Consider the following 18,526-nt stretch of genomic DNA (forward strand, 5'->3'; position numbering starts at 1 on the left):
ACAAGAAAATTTGTCCCAGCTCTGTTTAGGTGCAACCCATCCGGCTTGTACAGGTCCCACCTTCTCCAGAACTGGTCCCAGTGCTTCAGGAATCTAAAACCCTCCCTCCTGCACCATCTTTCCAGCCATGCATTTGTCTGCACTATCCTCCTATTTCTATATTCATTTGGATGTGGAGTAATCTGGGAGATTACAACTTTTGAAGTCCTGCTTGCCAATTTCTTACCTAACTCACTAAACTCTCTGTCGGACCACATCTTACTTATGGCGTTGTTACCAATGTGGACCACAATTGCTGGCTGTTCCACCCCTCTCTTCGGGATGCTTTGCAACCGTTCAGTGACATCCTTGACTGTAGCACCAGGAAGGCAACTCATCAGCCTGGATTCATGACTGCGGCTGCAGAAACGCCACAGATTTCCAGCTTTTGTTTTAATGGCGTTGCGTACAGAACTGAGTTGAGAAATACAGACAGACCAAGTAAGAGCCAGTTTGTATCAGGGTGGGTGTTGGATGTGGAAGTCGGTCCCTGACCCGTGTAGGTCATTTTTTTGCATCAGTTTGATCTGGAGGCGAAGCTACTGGGTTTAACCCTGAGTACCTCTGAGCTCAGTAGGGCCCAACTATTTCCAGTGTGAGACTGTCAAGGGAGGTAGACTCCAGGGAAGATGAGCTTGCTAAAGAAGCACCAACCATTCAATGTAAAAGTCTATTGTTTTGCTAACAAGTATTTCTGTAGAGGCTTTCAATCCATTTTAAATATACAGATTTTTTGCTTCATACTTGGGATCTGGGTGTCACTAGCCAGACCAGCATATATTGCCAATCCCCAGTTGCCCATTGAGAAGGTGATGGTGGGCCGTCTTCTTGAATCGCTGCAGTCTGTGTGGTGAAGGTGATCCTACAATGGTGTTAGGGAAGGAGTTACAGGATTTTCACCCAGTGATGATGAAGGAACGGTGATGTATGTCCAAGTTAACATCAACTTGTATTTATGTAGTGCCTTTAATAAAATGTTCCAAGGCGTTTCACGGGAACATTTAACACTGAGCCACATAAGGTGATATTAGGGCAGATGACCAAAACATTGGTCAAAGAACTAGGCTTTAAGAAGTGTCTGAATCACGGAAGGCAAAGTAAAGAGGCAGAGAGGATTAGGGAGGGATTTCCAAAGCTTATGGTGTTGGCAGCTGAAGGCACGGACACCAGTGGTGGAGCAATGAAAATCGGGAATGCTCAAGGTGCCAGAATTAGATGATCCCTGATCTCTCGGAGGGTTGTAGAGCTGGAGGAGATTATAGAGATAGTGAGGGATGAGGGCATGGAGGGATTTGAAAACAAGGATGAGAATTTTCAAATGGAGCTGCTGCTTAACTGGGAGTCTGTGTAGCCCAGCGAGCACAGTGGTAATGGTTGAACAGGACTTGTTTCGAGTAAAGAAACGGGCAGCAGAGTTTTGGATGATCTCAAGTTTACAGAGGTTAGAATGTGGGAGACCGACCAGGAGTGTGTTAGAATAGTCAAGTTGAAAGTTAAGAAATGCATGGATGTAATTCTCAGATGCAGATGAACTGAGGCAGTGGTGAATTTGGACGATGTTACAGAGGTGGAAATAGGTGGTGTGAGTGATGGTGCTGATAAGCAGTCGGAAGCTCATCTCTGGGTCAAATATTGCACCAAAGTTTTTGGTTTAGCCTCAGACAGTTGCCAGGGAGAGAGAGTTAGTTGGTGGCCAGGGAGTGGAGTTTGTAGCAGGAACTGAAGACAATGGCTTCGTTCTTCCCAATATTTAATTGGAGGAAAATTCTGTTCATCCAGTACTGAATGTCAGACAAGTCAGGATGGTGTGTGACTTGGAGGTGGAAATTGGAGGTGATGGTGTTCACATACACTTGCTACCCTGATCCTACTAGATGATGGAAGTTGAGGGTTTGGGAGGTTCTGGTCAAGTTGTACATGTATAAAATCCCTCTTCTCTCCCTCCCTCTCTCTCCTCCCATTGAGGGCAGAGTCTTTTGTAGGTCCAGACTGGTTGCAGGTTCACTTCCTTGAAGGACATTATTGAACCTGTTGGGGTTGTACGTCAATCCAGCAACTTTCATAGTGACTTTTTCCTAGTGCTGCCCCCCATAAATTACCAGCTCCATTGAGCTCCATTTCACAACCTGCCTTTGTGTTTTTTTGGTTGCTCTCACAGTCTTTTTCTGTTTTACATCAATTTCACAGGATTTTAGAAAGGAAGGACTTGCAGCTGTGAAATACAAAGCAGACATCAGATCTGAATGAGTCACCTAATTTATCAGACTATCACCAGATTTTGAACCTGCAAGGAAAGAGCACCAATCACAGTGGGGAGAAACTGTACACGTGTTGTGTGTGTGGATGAGCTTTTAGCCAATCATCTGGCCTGTCGAGAGACAAGCACAGTCACACTGGGAAGAAACCATGTAAATATGGGGATTGTGGAAAGGGATTGAATTATCCAGTTGAGCTGGAAACTCATCTACGCAGTCACAGCCTGGAGAGGCCATTCACCTGCTCCGAGTGTGGGAATGATTCACTCAATCATCCAACCTGCTGAAACACCAGTGAGTTCATACTGGGGAGAGGCCATTCACCTGCACTGTGTGTGGGAAAGGATTCACTTATTTCATCACACCTACTGAGAGATCAGCAAGTTCACACTGACGAGAGACCTTTTTAAATGTCCAAATTGCTATAAAAGTTTTGCTGAACTGATGCCCCATCAACGTGTTCACACTGATGAGAGACCGTTCAGGTGCTCTCACTGTGGGACTGGGTTCAGGCAATCGTCTGAACTCATTGTACACCAGCGTATTCACACTGGGGAGAGGCCGTTCACCTGCTCAGTGTGTGGGAAGGGGTTCACTCAGTCATCCAACCTTCTGACACACCAGCAAGTTCACACTGGAGAGAGACCATTCACCTGCTCAGAGTGTGGGAAAGGATTTGCTAGTTCATCCCACCTGCTGAGACACCAGCGAGTTCACACAGGGGAGAGGCCATTCACCTGCTCAGAGTGTGGGAAGGGGTTCACTCAGTCATCCAATCTTCTGACACACCAGAAAGTTCACACTGGGGAGAGACCGTTCACCTGCTCCGAATGTGGAAAGGGATTCACATGGTCATCCAACCTGCTGACACACCAGCGAGTTCACACTGGGGAGAGGCCATTCACTTGCTCAGAGTGTGGGAAGGGATTCACTCAGTCATCCCACCTGTTGACACACCAGCGAATTCACACTGGGGAGAGGCCATTCACCTGCTCACAATGTGGGAAGAGATTCACTACTTCGTCCGACCTGCTGGCACATCAACGAGTTCACACTGACGAGAGACCTTTTAAATGTCCAGACTGTGGGAATTGCTATAAAAGTTCTGCTGAACTTATGTCCCATCAACGTGTTCACACTGACGAGAGACCATTTAGGTGTTCTCACTGTAGGGCTGGATTTAAGCAATCATCTCGTCTTACTGAACACCAGCGTACTCACACTGGAGAGAGGCCGTTCATCTGCTTAGAGTGTGGGAAAGGATTCACTAGTTCATCCTACCTGCTGTCACACCAGCAAGTTCACACTGGGGAGAGGCCATTCACCTGCTCAGAGTGTGGGAAGAGCTTCACTCGGTCATCCAACTTTCTGACACACCGACGAGTTCACACTGGGGAGAGGCCGTTCACCTGCTCAGAGTGTGGGAAGGGATTCACTCAATTGTCCCACCTGCTAAGACACCAGCGGGTTCACACTGGGGAGAGGCCATTCACCTGCTCAGAGTGTGGAAAGGGATTCGCTCAGTCATCCAACCTTCTGACACACCAGCGAGTTCACACTGGGGAGAGACCATTCAGGTGTACTTATTGCGGGACTGGGTTCAAGCGATCATCTGATCTCACTGTACACCAGCGCACTCACACTGGGGAGAGGTCTTTCATTTGCTCAGAGTGAGGGAAGAGATTCACTCAGTCGGTCATCCAGCTGAAACACCGGCATGTTCACAAGTAACTCCGGATAAGAAATTTCTGCTAAATAGCAGATTTCCGATATTGGGGTTTTGCAAATCCACCGTTTACTTCTCCCTCTCCGACCTTAACCAAAAAGCCAGCTTTAAAAAAAAAAAATTGGAACTGTCAGTTCTGTTTTTTTTAAAGCCAGCCAACCATGAACCTGCCTGGAGGTCTTTTTACTTGTTTTTAAGTCATCTTTATTTTTATCGTCTTCCACCTTAGTGGAAATGAATTTCAACCAGGAAAGCAAGTCATTGGAACTGCAATAAAAGCAAAATACTGCGGATGCTGGAAATCTGAAACAAAAACAAGAAATGCTGGAATCACTCAGCAGGTCTGGCAGCATCTGTGGAAAGAGAAGCAGAGTTAACGTTTCGGGTCAGTGACCCTTCTTCGGAAGGGTCACTGACCCGAAACGTTAACTCTGCTTCTCTTTCCACAGATGCTGCCAGACCTGCTGAGTGATTCCAGCATTTCTTGTTTTTGTTTCATTGGAACTGCATCCTCCTTCATGACTTCAGTGTGCCAGTCTTCTGTAAATGGCCAAAAAGGAGGTGTGTGTATACACAGACCAATTCCCAATGTTTTTGTCTTCATGGGATATCTTATCAGAGACCACCTGAAAAATGACACAGCTCATTTGACATGGCTTAAAATTAATGGTGCAGGATCTGGAGCTGGCAAGTTGCTGGTCTGCAGCAAAAACATTGGTCTGTGTTATGAAAGTGATTGTGTTTTGTTAAAGGTATTTAATGTTAAGGTGAATACATGTTGGGCTAAGTTTCTTTTTTTGAAAAGAGACAACCATCAAGAGGACACTGAAGGAGCCGGATTGGCAACAGTGTTGCTGGTTGTCACATGACTTGGGTTAGCCTTGGAGCAGAAACCCTGGTAACGGGCAGAGAAATGACAAGCGCTCCTTGGATTGGACAAGTCCAGTAGTAGCAGAGCACCTGGGATGGTCAGAAAACATGACAGGTTTTTTGGTTGTTGGTCAGTCAGCGTGGTTTTATCTTCAGGAGTGAGATAAAGTCAAGTCTGCTGCAAAATGTCACGAATAGATGGGAACCTACTGTAGTTTGTGTTTTGTACATTTGAGTATGAATGTCAACAGCCATTTTATACAGCATGTTTAAGTTTTTACTTCTATGTTCCAATTGTGAAAATGGAGGAGAGAGATCATGTGGGACAGCTACTTGAACGAGTCCAAGTCACAGGACCCATGAGCCACCCTATTCAGCCTGCCTGAATTTGAAACTGTAGTAGTTGAGGGTACAGCTTGTTCCAAAGCCACAGCTGCCTTGTTCAGATCAAAACCTACGGCTGCCTGAAGACATACTTCTCTGAGACATCCCTGCAAGAAGACACAGTCTGCAAGAAGCAAGAAAATTAAAAAGACACTGTCTGCAAAAACAGCAAGAAAACCTGCTTTCTGCTAGCTTTCCTCTCTAAGAAAAAGGTGACTTCAGCAATTAAGCTGCCTCCATTTACATCTGAGTGCCAGAAGAAGAAATTCTAAGAACATAGGTATTCTCAAAGGATATCTTACATTTCCAGTCGGTGATCTCCCTTTTGGACTTCTTGATATTTTAAAAGGACTCTAGTTTTAACTGAAATCCATGTTAGCTGGTAGTTAATTATCTTAGTAAGTCCTTGCCTTTTTTATGCCTTTAACTTTTCCTTGTATGGTTGTATGCATGCGTTGCAAAGTTAATCCCCTTCCCGGGTTTGAGTGTGTGTTAATAAACCCGACTTCTTTGTTTTAACTTTAACAACCGTGTTATTGCGGTCATTTACAAGTCAGGATTTAAGGGAGAGAAAAATTCAAACATAATCTGTTTACAGCCAGGTGGTGGAAAATGCAGGGAATTTTTTTTTTATTCAATTAACTACCTGTTTGTAACAAGAAATTGGGAGCTCAAGTTCGTGATAAACCCATGTCAGACAAGATACAAGCTGAATCAGCAATTAAAAGAGTAACAGAAAATAGGAGCAGGAGTAGGCCCTTCGAGCCTGTTCCGCGATTCATTATGATCATAGCTGATCATCCAACTCAGTAGCCTGTTCCTGCTTTCGCCCCATATCCTTTGATCCCTTTAAACCCAAGAGCTATATCTAACGCCTTCTTGAAAACATACAATGTTTTGGCCTCAACTGCTCTCTGTGATAGCAAATTCCACAGGCTCACCACTCTCTAGGTGAAGAAATTTCTCCTCATCTCAGTCCTGAATGGTTTACCCCGTATCCTTAGACCACGACCCCTGGTTCTGGACTCCCTCACCATCGGGAACATCCTTCCTGCATTTACCCTGTCAAGTCCTGTTAGAATTTTATAGGTTTCAATGAGATTCCCCCCCTCACTCTTCTGAACTCTAGTGAATATAATCCTAACCAACTCAATCTCTCCTCATACGTCAGTCCCACCATCCCAGGAATCGGTCTGGTAAACCTTCGCTGCACTCCCTCTATAGCAAGAACATCCTTCCTCAGATAAGGAGACCAAAATTGCACACAATATTCCAGGTGTGGCCTCACCAAGGCTGTGTATAATTGCAGCAAGACATCCCTGCTCCTGTACTCGAATCCTCTCGCTATGAAGGCCAACATACCATTTGCCTTTTTTACCGCCTGTTGCACCTGCATGCTTACCTTCAGCAACTGGTGTACGAGAACACCCAGGTCTCGCTGCATATTCCCCTCTCTCAGTTTATAGCCGTTCAGATAATCTGCCTTCCTGTTTTTGCTACCAAAGTGGATAACCTCACATTTATCCACATTATACTGCAACTGCCATGCATTTTCCCACTCACTCAACTTGTCCAAATCACCCTGAAGCCTCTCTGCATCCTCCTCACAACTCACTCTCCCACCCAGTTTTGTGTCATCTGCAAATTTGGAGATATTACATTTAGTTTCCTTATCTAAATCATTTATGTATATTATGAATAGCTGGGATCCTAGCACCGATCCCTGCTGTACCCCACTAGTCACTGCCTGCCATTCGGAAAAATAGCCATTTATCCCTATTCTTTGTTTCCTGTCCACCAACCAATTTTCTATCCACCACAATACACTACCCCAATCCCAGCTCTTTAATTTTACAATTTTAAAAATTTTAATTTTATTTGGGACTTTGTCAAAAGCCTTCTGAAAGTCCAAATAAACCACATCCACTGGCTCCCCCTCATCAACTCTACTAGTTACATCCTCGAAGAATTCTAGTACATTTGTCAAGCATGATTTCCCTTTTGTAAATCCATGCTGACTCTGCCCGATTCTACCACTGTTCTCCAAGTGCTGTGCAATAAAATCTTTGATAATGGACTCTAGAATTTTACCCACTACCAACGTCAGGCTGACTGGCCAATAATTCCCTGCTCTCTCTCTACCTCCCTTTTTAAATAGTGGGGATACATTAGCTACCCTGCAATCTGTCGGAACTGTTCCAGAGTCTATAGAATCTTGGAAGATGACCACCAATGCATCCACTATTTCTAGGGCCACTTCCTTAAGTACTCTGGGATGCATACCATCAGGCCCTGGGAATTTATCGGCCTTCAATCCCATCAATTTCCCCAACACCATTTCTCTACTAATACTGATTTCCTTCAGTTCTTCTCTCTCACTAAGCCCTGTGTTCCTCAACATTTCTGGTATGACATTTGTGTCCTTTGGGAAGACAGAACCAAAGTATGCATTTAGTTGGTCAGCCATTTCTTTGTTCCCCATAATAAATCTCCCTGTTTCTGACTGCAAGAGACCTACATTTGTCTTCACTAATCTTTTTCTTTTCACATACCTATAGAAACGTTTACAGTCAGTTTTTATGTTCCCTGCAAGCTTGCTCTCGTACTCTATTTTCCCCTTCTTAATCAATCCCTTGGTCCTCCATAGCTGAATTCTGAACTGCTCCCAATCCTCAGGTCTGTTGTTTTTTCTGGTGAATTTATATGCCTCTTCCTTGGATTTAATGCTATCTCTAATTTCCTTTGTAAGCCATGGTTTGGCTACCTTTCCCATTTTACTTTTGCGCCAGGCAGAAGTAAACAATTGTTGCAGTTCATCCATGCGCTCTTTGAATGTTTACCATTGCCTTTCCACCATTGTCCATTTAAGTTACGTTTCTCAATCCATCATAGCCAACTCGCACCTCATACCTTCGTAGTTTCCTTTACTAAGATTCAGGACCCTAGTCTCAGAATCAACTACGTCACTCTCCATCTTGATGAAGAATTCTATCATATTATGGTCGCTCATCCCCAAGGGATCTCTCACAACTAGATTGTCAATTATTCCTCTCTCATTACACAATTCCCAGTCCAGGATGGCCTGTTCTCTAGTTGGTTCCTCAACGTATTGGTCTAGAAAACCATCCCGTATACACTCCAAGAATTCCTCCTAAACTGTATTGTGACTAATTTGATTTGCCCAATCTATTTGCAGATTAAAGTCACCCATAATTACAGACGTTCCTTTATTGCATGCATCTCTAATTTCCTGTTTAATGCCATTCCCAACATCACCACTACAGTTTGGGAGTCTATATACAACCACCACTAACGTTTTTTGCCCCTTAGTGTTTCTCAGCTCTACCCATACAGATTCCACCTCGTCAGCGCTAATATCTTTCCTCACTATTGTGTTAATTTCCTCTTTAACCAGCAATGCAATTCCACCGCCTTTTGCTTTTTGTCTGTCCTTCCTAAATACTGAATACCCCTGGATGTTCATTTCCTATCCCTGGTCACCTTGCAGCCATGTCTCCGTAATCCCGACTATATCATACCCGTCTACATTGATTTGTGCAATTAATTCATCCACTTTATTGCGAATGCTCCATGCGTTCAGGCACAAAGCCTTAAGGCTTGTCTTTTTAACATTACTTGTTCCCTTCCCACTATTTTTCACTGTGGCCCTGTCTGATTCTGGCCCTTGATTTCTCTGCCTATCACTTCTCTTATTCCCCTTACTGTCTTTTGTTCTTGTCTTTGATCCTCCCTCCTTTGATCCTTGCAAAGGTTCCCATCCCAAATAAACTGATTGGAAAATCTGGTAGCTGAAAAGATTGTTAAGACACAAACAATTGCAGCAAAACTCTATTACTCTAACACTAGAAAATGGCACATTTTGATTCAAAGATGTTTTTGGAGCTAGGTGATATGACTGCTGAAATGCTGGCAAACCTGAGTACAGACTGGTGAAAAGTATAGTTAGGGTGATACAAGTGAAACTGCCCAGCAAAGTGAGACGAATGGAGGTCCTAAAAGTGCTGGCTGAACATCTAGGACACAGTCCCATTCCAGAACAGGTAGATGAGGAATTATTTCCTGAAACTGTCCCATCTCCTGTGAGCAGAATGAAACTGGAGTTTCAGGAAAGAGAAAAGCACAGAGAAAGAGAGAGAGAGGAAGGGTTTTCCAGCTGCAGAAATTGGAAATGGAGCTGAAGGCTCAAGCAGAGAGAAAGGCGAGACAGTTGGAGGCTGTGAGGGAAAATCTCTTCACCCGGTAACTGCCCAAACCTCCCCAACCCAGAATCAGGCTTTGAGGTGCTTCAGTATGCTAAGTTCCTACCAAAATTTGAAGAGAGTGAGGTGGAATCCTTTTTTGCCACTTTTGAGAAGGTAGTGGGACAGCTACGATGGCCACAATAAATGTGGGCCCTCATCATTCAGGGTCAGTTAACAGGGAAGGTTTAAGATGTCCATTCTAGGCTGACCCTTGAAATGTCTGCTAATTACGAGCAGACCAAAGTTGCCATCCTTAGTGCTTATGAGTTGGCCCCAGAGGCATCTCACCAGCAATTCAGGAATGCTCGAAAGAAACCCATGCAGAGTTATTTGGAATTTGAAAGGCGAAAGCAAATCGCTTTCGACCAGTGGGTCAGATCTGTAAAAATACAGCGCACCTATGAAGAATTACACGAGCTAATATTGCTGGAGCAATTCAAAAATTGCCTGCACCACCACCACCCCTCCCCCCCCCCCACCCTCCTCCCCAACCTGAGAATGCACTTAGAGGAGCAGAGAGTCCGCACAGCTGGAGATGCTGCAGTCACTGCCGATATCTATGACCTCATGCATAGGCCTGGCAAGTCTGGCAGATCCTTACAAAGTCACCCCCAAAAACAGTGGGAGGATAAGAAGGGAGAGTGGGATTGAAAGGGAGCCACACCTAGAAAGGAGAATACAAGTGAGGGTGCAAAGAGTCCACCCCAAGCCCACAAAGAGAAACCCCGGAGACCAGTCTACTCCCACTGCAACAAAGTGGGTCACTCCAGGCCAGGAGTCTGGAGGCTAAATGGAAAGCCAGTGGGTCTAATACATCTCCACAAGGGCAGTCCCAAGGAGGATACCCCGGAGTTTTGTCCTCGAAGGAACAGTGTCCCCCTACTCTTCCCAGGAGATGAAAAAGTTCATTGTCTTGGTCAGGGATACAGGGGTGACTCAGTCCTTAATGTTCGAGAACAGCACAAGCCTTTCCCCTGAAACCTCCATGTAAACCAAGGCCCTGATCAGTGGAGGAGGAAGAGGTTACCTGTCTGCTCCCCTCTATCGAGTTCACATACAGTGCGACCTAGTCTCAGGCCCCGTCACCATAGGAATTGTCCCAGAATTACCGGTAGCGGGGATAAACTTCCGACTGGGAAATGATTTGGCTGGCAGCAAGATAATTGCAACCCCTCTGATCCTAGACCAACCAGGGAAGCCAAACAACTACAAGAGGAAGTACCAGGGATCTTCCCCGACTGCGTAGTGACTCGGTCCCAAGCCAGACAGGCCAGATTAGTGGAAAGGGAACCAGTGCCCCAGCTGGATGAGCCGGAGGTCTGGTTAGCTGAAATGTTCTTTAAGGATCTATCTGAATGAGAGGAGGTACTCAGCTGAGCCTCCTTAATTAATGCCCAACAGGCAGATCCTGAAATAAAGTGCATTGCACAGACTGCTTGTTCTGAGGCAGAGGCCACCCCGATCCCCAAGTGTTCGTACTTGCAAGATGAGGTAGTAATGCAGAAGTGGAGACCTCCTGGGAGACCTGTGGAGAGGAAGTGGACAGTGCTCCACCAGATCGTACTGCCCCCAAAACACCGGCCAGAGATTTTAACAATAGCCCATGCTATCCCGATGGCTGGACATGCGGGTACTCAGAAACCTTTAGCCCGGGTAAGTAAACACTTTTTCTGGCCTCGCCTCCAGTCTGATGTGGCTAAATATTGCAAAACCTGCCATGCTTGCCATGTTGCAGGCAAATCCCAGGCAACAATTAAACCCCCCCACAAACCCATTCCAGCATTTGGCGAACCCTTTGAACAAATGTTGATAGACTGTGTGGAACCATTACCCAAAACAAAGCCCAGTCAACTGGTGGGTGTTTGCCAGAAGGTGGAAATACCTGACCTCTAAAATCAGTGGTAGGGAAACTATTGGAAAAAATTCTGAGGGACAGGATTAATCTCCACTTAGAGAGGCAGGGATTAATCAGGGATAGTCAGCATAGCTTTGTCAGGGGGATATCGTGTCTAACTAACTTGATTGAATTTTTCGAGGCAGTGACTAGATGTGTAGATGAGGGTAAAGCAGTAGATGCAGTCTACATGGATTTCAGTAAGACTTTTGATAAGGCCCCACATGGGATATTGGTGAAGAAGGTAAGAGCCCATGGGCTCCAGGGCAATTAGGCAAATAGGATCCAAAATTAGCTTAGTGGCAGGAGGCAGAGGGTGATGGTTGAGAGTTGTTTTTGCGATTGGAAGTCTGTGACCAGTGGTGTACCGCATGGATCGGTGCTGGAACCCTTGCTGTTTGTAGTGTACATTAATGATTTAGACGTGAATATAGGAGGTATGATCAGTAAGTTCACAGATGACACGAACATTGGTGGTGTTGTAAATAGTGAGGAGGAAAGCCTTAGATTACAGGACGATATAGATGGGCTGGTAAGATGGGCAGAGCAGTGGCAAATGGAATTTAATCCTGAGAAGTGTGAGGTGATGCATTTTGGGAGGACTAACAAGGCAAGGGAATATACAATGGATGGTAGGACCCTAGGAAGTACAGAGGGTCAGAGGGACCTTGGTGTACTTGTCCATAGATCACTGAAGGCAGCAGCCCAGGTAGATAAAGTGGTTAGGAAAGCATATGGGATACTTGCCTTTATTAGTCGAGGCATATAAAAGCAGGGAGGTTATGATGGAGCTGTGTACAATGCTAGTTAGGCTACAGTTGGAATACTGTGTACAGTTCTGGTCACCACACTAGAGGAAGGATGTGATTGCACTGGAGAGAGCGCAGAGGAGATTCACCAGGATGTTGCCTAGGCTGGAGCATTTCAGCTATGAAGAGAGACTGGATAAGTTAAGGTTGTTTTCCTAAGAGCAGGGAAGGCTGACGGGGGGACATGATTGAGGTATACAAAATTATGAGGGGCATTGATAGGGTAGATAGGAAGAAACTTTTTCCCTTAGCAGAGGGATCAATAACCAGGGGGTATAGATTTAAGGTAAGGGGCAGGAGGCTTAGAGGGGATTTGAGGAAAACTTTTTTTCACCCAGAGGGTGGTTGGAATCTGGAACACACTGCCTGAAGGGGTGGTAGAGGCAGGAACCCTCACAACATTTAAGAAGTATTTAGATGAGCACTTGAAACGCCATAGCATGCAAGGCTACGGGCCAAGTGCTGGAAAATGGGATTAGAATAGATAGGTGCTTGATGGCCGGCACAGACACAATGGGCTGAAGGGCCTGTTTCTATGACTCTAAAACCCTGGAGTTCCCTTCGTAACAGCACTGTGGGTGTGTATCTACCCTGCATGGACTGCAGTGATTCAAGAAGGCAGCTCACCACCACCTTCTCAAGGGCAATTGGGGATGGGCAATAAATGCTGCCCTAGCCAGCAATGCCCACATCCCATAAACGAATAAAACATTTCTTTATAATGCTTTATTATCCTATATAATCCTTTACAGCCCTTTATAATAGTTTATAACGTTTTATAATCCTTTATAATCAGTCATGGAGGTGCAGACCCTGGTTGAACCCTCGGCTACCAGACTAGAAAACACAGAAGTATTGAAAGACTTAACCACCCAGCTGACACCCCTATTACAAAAGCAGTGGGAGAACATGTCCACCCTGCTGGAAAAATTCAAAGAGAGCTGTAAAGATCAGCCAGGGCGTACCACCTTAACAGTTAATGGAGTGGATGTGGAAGACACGCCACCAGTCAGGCAGGACCCCTGCCGGTTGAGCCCCAACAAGCTAGCTCATGTTAGACATGAAATCCGGTACATGCTGGATAAGGATGTAGTTGAGCAGAAGTGATTGGAGCTCCTCTGTTGTCCTGGTCCCGAAGCCGAATGGATCTGTACAGACTGCTATTCCCCTGCAGTCTCCTTACCACCCTGCAGAGCATGTGTCTACAGTCTACAGTCCAAGGTGCGCATCTGACCTGTTAGCAGACTAGTGCTCATACAGCAAATACAACATCAATGGTCAGTCAGAAAGTGGAACCAGCCTCCATAGTCCATAACTTTCCAGAGCTGTGAGAAAACACTCCTACAAAGATGACACGATCAAGCCTTTCCCTGGGTGATCCTGACTTGCTGTCCACTGAAGCAGTATCTGTAATTACATGTGTGCTTCAAGAGGTCTTAGGGGACTCGTACAAAGAGAGAGTACCTGGAGCAGGAGCACATTCATCAAAGGCCTGCGCATCTTCTGTTCCTACCTGGGATGGAGATGGATCTGAATCCACCAATGAGCCCACCTGGCTTGGTGAATCTGCTTGTAGATACAGCCACAGAAAGAACACAGACCTAACTGAATTTTATTAGAATAGTGTCAAGCAATCAGAACAAAAAATTGGAGACATTGAACCAAGGGTAGAATGGGATTTGCTCTTTTCCTGCTAGTTCTGTCACTACTTGTACCTGACACTAATCGGGAAGAAATGCTGAAACCAGGAAGGTCTGCTGACAACTTGCATTCCAGAAATCATTGCCCTGTATTAGACACTAATGTTCTGCAGCTTGGGGAAACAATATGGTGCTGTATTGATTACTGAAAGTTTGCCCCAGATTTCAGCAAACCTTTAAGTGTGAATGAGGGAATGAATGAATACCTCTTTACTTCTTTATTTCTGTTTAACGAAAAACATATAAAGAAAAAAATGAAGTAGAATTAATTTTTTCCTGAGGGGTAAAGGTGTCACGAATAGATGAGAATCCCCTTGTAAATTGTGTTTTGTGTATTTGAGTATTTATGTCAACCACTGTTTTAAGTTTTTACTTCTATATTCTAATTGTTAAAATGGAGAGAGATCATGTGGTACAGCTTGTCCATGAGCCACACTATTCAGCCTGCGTCAATTTGAAACTAACAGTTTGAGGGTACAGCCTGTCTTTTCCACAGCTGCCGTCAGGCTGCCTGGACACTTCTGTCTGAGACCTCCTTGCAAGAAGGCACAGAAATGCCTTCAAGCTGCATTGACTTCTTTCTCTAAAGCCTTTTCAGCAAATAAAATTAAAAAGAGGCCACGCTTCAAAAATTCCTGAAGGAAAAATCAAAAAAGGACAAAATAAAAGCAAAATACTGCAGATGCTGGAAATCTGAAACACAAACAAGAAATGCTGGAGATACTCAGCAGGTCTGGCAGCATCTGTGGAGAGTTCTGATGAAGGGTCACTGACCCGAAATGTTAAATCTGCTTCTCGCTCCATCGATGTTGCCAGACCTGCTGAGTATTGCCAGCATTTCTTGTTTGTGTTTCAAAAAAGGACAAGCTGCAAAAACAGCAGGAACGTCTGACTTCTGCTCTTTTCCTCTCCATCTAAAAATTAGTGACTTCAGTGAAATCAAGCTACCTCCATTTACCTTTGTGAGTGCAAAGAAGAAATTTGTGAGAGAAGAGATATTTCCAACAGCTCCTCCCCCTATTTGGCATTTCTAATCGGTGATCTCTAGGTTTTGGACTTTTCTTGACAATCAAACGGACTCTAGTTTTAACTGAAATCCCCGTATCCGTGTTAGCTTGTAGTAAAGATAATTATTTAATAAATGTGCCTTTAACTTTCTCTGCATGTTCGTATGCATGCATTACGAAGTTAATTCCCTTTCCTGAGAGTCAGACAAACCACCCCCCCACCCCCCCGAAAACCTGCCAAGACTGAGGTACACATGATTTCGCCACATAAACATGAAAACTTAAAATTGCAAGCCCCTGACTGGAAGGACATTTGCATAATACTAGCAGTGTTGGAACAATGGGGACCCAGTTGTTGCTTCCCCAATACACAGAAGAAGTGGTCAGACCAGTTTTAGTCACATGACTAGCTGGCTTTTGAGATTTGAACTTCCAGCAAAGGATTCAAACTCAGAAAGCTCCTGGATCCTGGTTTGATAAGACCTCTCTCCTGTCTGCTTTCATCTTGCTTTCACCAGCTTTGGAAACCATTGTAGACACATAAACTCAAAAAGAGAAAAAGTCTCCTACGTGAACAAGGTTTAAAAGCAACACTGGGCCCCAATGAAACACAAGACCATATCTTCAATCAAGGACTACAGTGAGCTCAAAGCACAGTAACAAGAGATTGCCTCAAACTGTTCTACTTATCTTTTCTTCTGCTCTTTTCGGTCCCTATTTGCATGTGTGTATCGCATGTGCATGCTAGCGTGGGTGCTTCATATATTCGTAGACGTTAACCATATTAGAGTTTAAAGTTAAGGTTTAATAAATTTCATCTTTCTTCTATAAAGCAAAGATAGCCTGTTTGTGCTCATTTCTTTGCCTTATAATTGGAAAGCTGTGAACAAGGATTCACAAAGGGGGAGCTCAAAACACAGTGTGTTTAAAATTAAACCCTGTTACAATAAGACCAGGTGAAGATAGTAACAGACCCCTAGATACATTGCTCACCTGGTTGTAACAGAAATTGGGTGTTAGCGTCTGGATTGTTACCCACAGACGAACGAGTGAAGTTGGGAGTGGGGAGCCAAATTGTTCCAAGTCAACAAGAGCAAATCAATATGGATGTTCTTGTGGTTGTGTGTGATTGAACACTAACATGTCTGCAACTGAAGTGAGTTGCTCTCCAAGCCAGGGTGAAGTAACGTGGGATAAGTTAAAAGCACTGTCTATGGAGGAGCTGAGAAAAATGGCTGAGCAGTGTGGGATCACTGTATGTGGCAAGGCTAGGAAGACTAAACTCCTAAGGCTAGTGATCAACCATTTTTCCCTTGAATCTGAAGATGCAGAAACAGTGATAGAAGCAGACCCAGAGAGGGTACTGCTAGCAAAGATACAATTGGAACAGAGGAAACTTGAATTAGAAGAGAGGGAACGAGAAAGAGAGAGAGAGGCAGGAGAGGGAGAAAGAGACAGCCTTCCAAAAGGAAGGTGAAGAAAGTGAAAGGCAGGAGAAAGAGAGAGAAAGGATATTCCGAAAGGAATGCAAAGAAAGAGAGTTAAGGCAGCTTGAGTTAGCTAGGGGGCGACAGAGTAACCTAGTGAAAGCATAGCCAATATGGAGGAGCACAATTCAGGACTGGGTACAAGATCACTAAACTCGCTCAACTAATTCCAAAATTCAATGAGGAAGATGTGGAAGCGTTTTTTGTGTCCTTCAAGAAACTGATAAGGCAGCTAAAATGGCCAGCTGAGACATGGTCTCTTTTGTTGCAAAGCAAACTAACTGGAAAAGCCCATGAGGTTTATTCCTTGTTGCTAGATGAGAGTTCATCAAATTATGAACTGACCAAAAAAAGCTATCCTGCATATGAATGGGCTAATGCATGGCAGTTGCAGTATAATGTGGATAAATGTGAGGTTATTCACTTTGGTAGCAATAACAGGAAGGTAGATTATTATCTGAATGGCTATAAACTGAAAGGGGAATATGCAGCGAGACCTGGGTGTTCTCGTACACCAGTCGCTGAAGGTAAGCTTGCAGGTGCAACAGGCGGTAAAAAAGGCAAATGGTATGTTGGCCTTCATAGTGAGAGGATTCGAGTACAGGAGCAGGGATGTCTTGCTGCAATTATACATGGCGTTTGGTTAGGCCACACCTGGAATATTGTGTGCAGTTTTGGTCTCCTTATCTGAGGAAGGATGTTCTTGCTATAGAGGGAGTGCAGCGAAGGTTAACCAGACTGATTCCTGGGATGGTGGGACTGACATATGAGGAGAGATTGAGTTCTTAGGATTATATTCACTGGAGTTCAGAAGAGTGAGGGGGGGAATCTCATTGAAACCTATAAAATTCTAACAGGACTTGACAGGGTAAATGCAGGAAGGATGTTCCCGATGGTGGGGGAGTCCAGAACCAGGGGTCGTGGTCTAAGGATACAGGGTAAACCATTCAGGACTGAGATGAGGAGAAATTTCTTCACCTAGAGAGTGGTGAGCCTGTGGAATTTGCTACCACAGAGAGCAGTTGAGGCCAAAACATTGCATGCTTTCAAGAAGGAGTTAGATATAACTCTTGGGGTGAAAGGGATCAAAGGGTATGGGGTGAAAGCGGGAACAGGTTACTGAGTTGGTTGATCAGCCATGGTCATAATGAAGGGCGGAGCAGATTCGAAGGGCCGAATGGCCTACTCCTGCTCCTATTTTCTATGTTTCTAGTACCCGAAGCCTATCGCCAAAAGTTTAGAACACTCAAAAAACAAGCCAATCAACCTTATCTGGAGTTTGAAAGAAGTAAGCAGCTGGCTTTTGACCAGTGGCTGAGGGCTTTAAAAATCCAGTTCAGCTATGAGACTCTCAGAGAAGTAATCCTGTTATAGAATTTTAAAACTCTCTCCCATTCTCAATAGGAGCAGCGGGTTCAGAGAGGCTGGCAAGCAGCTGTTCTGGCCGATGAATTTGCTTTAATTTATAAGTTGGTTTCCGAAGAGAGAACCTTTCCTGCTCACCCCCATAAATCTGAAAAGGACAAAGGGTGGGAAGGTGGTATCCACCCAAGCAGTCCTGGAAGAGAAAGGAAAGCAGGAGACACAGGGGGCCCTCCTCCAGCCAAAAAGGAAGGTGCTGTAAGCAAGAATGAGATCTGGAGACCTGTGTGCTTCCATTGTAATAAGGCAGGGCATTTAAAAGCTAACTGCTGGAAACTAAAGGGTTAATCAGGGCACACCCACTCAATGAAGATGAGGGCCTTATGCAATACACAGAACAAGCTGTGACTTAAACTGCAGTAAGGGTGCAACCCAGGAAGCCAGTGCAGGAAAAGTTAATAGGATTCCTGAAGGTTATCAGCGTTTTGTGTCTGAAGGGAAAGTAACCCCATATCCCTCGAGTGGGGTAAGCAAGCCCATCATGATTCTCAGCGACACAGGAGCCACCAGATCCCTTTTACTGGGAACAGGCCTGACCTTTCCCCCAGAGAGTGCAGTGAACACCAGAATGGTGGTGAATGGGGTTGGAGGGCAGTGCATGCCTGTACTGGTACACCCGGTGCATCTGGAGTGCGACCTAATTTCGGGACCGGTGACTGTAGGGATTGTCC

The 18,526-nt window shown here is 44.8% G+C and overlaps 1 pseudogene; it reads left to right on the forward strand.

The window, feature by feature from the left end:
• Window positions 1–18,526, forward strand: part of LOC137373408 (zinc finger protein 721-like) — an 80,573-nt pseudogene that overhangs the window by 27,148 nt on the left and 34,899 nt on the right.

Source organism: Heterodontus francisci, chromosome 9 (genome assembly GCF_036365525.1).
Source record: "Heterodontus francisci isolate sHetFra1 chromosome 9, sHetFra1.hap1, whole genome shotgun sequence".
In the NCBI taxonomy this organism is placed as follows: Eukaryota; Metazoa; Chordata; class Chondrichthyes; order Heterodontiformes; family Heterodontidae; genus Heterodontus; species Heterodontus francisci.